The following is a 1,961-nucleotide window of genomic DNA, read 5'->3' as shown; positions in this document are numbered from 1 at the left end:
GTAGAATCAGCTGAATCCTGGAGGGGGGTCCATGTTCAGCACTCACCCCAAGGGGAGCAGTAAAGAAAGAAGGGGATCAGCACCTGGGGCCTTGAATACTTTCCTGGCAGATCATCTCAGGGCTAGGAACTGCAAACTTAGCAGCTTCAGTGCCAAGAATTAGCTGAGGGTCTCTAAGGATGTTAAAATATGGGTGAGGGTTCTGCACCCATAAATGACACTGCAGGTCTGAATTTTTCCTGTTGACTAGCACCCCACCTCACCCTACATACGCACATTGACGTTTGGGGGAAGGGCATGGATGGGTTCTTGGTTCATGGGGGTAGTAAAGGAGAGAAGGAGATGTCCTAGTTTAAGGTTTACTCAGCTCATTCTCCAACCTTCTCCTCTGCTCCCCAGTCACCTTATTACTCACAGTAGTGCAGTTCTGGGAGTTTTGCCAGAAATCTTTGCCATGGAAAGGGGGGCAAGGAGCCTCTCCACTTCTAGCACTGCTGATAAGGGACCATCTTGGCCTTAAAAGCACTGCTGCCTCTGAGGGGAGTGGCTGTAATTTGATTGCTGATGAGCAACACAGTCTGCCAAGGGGGGCAAGGAGCCTCTCCACTCTCACCCCATCAAACCCACCCCTCCCCCTGCAGCAAGCCTCAGAAAATACAGGTGTCTGGCAGTGGGGCCTGTAGGTCAATATATTTGGGCTCTGGGTGTCAAATGCAGAATGGGGAGAGTGAGAAATTGAATTATCTTTATTTCCTACTAGACTAGAGCTATTACATCTCCCTGCAAGCGGTCTGTCCTCCCCTGGCTTGAGGCAGCCACAACTCACCCTGGTGCAGGACCGAGGGGAGGTGCCTGGTATTTTCTCAGAGAAGCGAGAGGAATTCTAGGTTAATTCTTGACTAAGAGTCAAGGAGTTCTCCACATGTTGCCTCCCCTGCCAGTGAGCCTCAGACAGAGTCCAGGTAACAGGGAGTTCAGCCTCCATGGCCTGCGGCTAAGGCTAACGGCACAGGTTTATTTGAACATGGCTACCTGGCCACTGGAGCAGCATCTTCCTATGCTGGAAGGCTGGGCTCCAACTAAACACGAATGGCACCATATTGTTGGCATGTAAAATTAATGTCATAGAGTTTTAAAATTAAGGGCTGGGGGAAGCTGACAGGTGTGGCGGAGCGGATGGCTTGGGCAGCCACATTCCTTGGGGAAGGAGTTGTTAAAGTGGCTACTCTATATCCTAGTAAAGAGGAGAGGGTAGAAGTTGATAATGTACTGGTGGGAACTGAGAAACAAAGGCAAAAGGCCTATTCAGTTACAGCACGTGAAGACAGACAACTAATATTGAATGCAGTGTTGTAGCCAGTCCCAGGACTTTAGCAAGACAATGTGGGGGAGGTCATAGCATTTATTGGACCAGCTTTGGTTGGTGAGAGAGACAAGCTTTCAAGATGCTTGAACACCTCTCATCAACCGAAGCTGGTATGGAACCGCTTCCATAAGAGGAGAGATGAAAAAGACTGAGTGCGGACATGACAGCGGTCTGTAAAGGCATGACTGGTATGCAGAAAGTGTTATTTACCCTTTCATATAACACAAGAACACGGGGTCACCCAATGAAATTAATAGGCAGCAGGTTTCAAACGAACAAAAAAGTATTTCACACAACACACAGTCAACCTATGGCAGTTGTTGACAAGGGATGTTGTGAAGGGCAAAAGTATAACTGGGTTCCAAAAAACTAGATAGGTTCATGGACTCTAGGTCCCGCAATGGCTATTAGCTAAGAGGGCAGGGGATGCAACTCCATGCTCCGGCTGGCCCTAAATCTCTAGACGCTGGGACTGGACGACAAGGGATGATAAATTGCCCTGGTCTGTTCGCTCCTTCCGAAGCAACTGGCACCAGCCGCTGTCAGAAGACAGGATACTGGGCTTGACAGAGCATTGATCTGACTCCTATGGCCG

This window comes from Lepidochelys olivacea (assembly GCF_965140295.1).
Source record: "Lepidochelys olivacea isolate rLepOli2 genome assembly, chromosome: 1".
Classification (NCBI taxonomy): domain Eukaryota; kingdom Metazoa; phylum Chordata; order Testudines; family Cheloniidae; genus Lepidochelys; species Lepidochelys olivacea.
Note: the sequence above shows the minus strand (reverse complement) of the source record.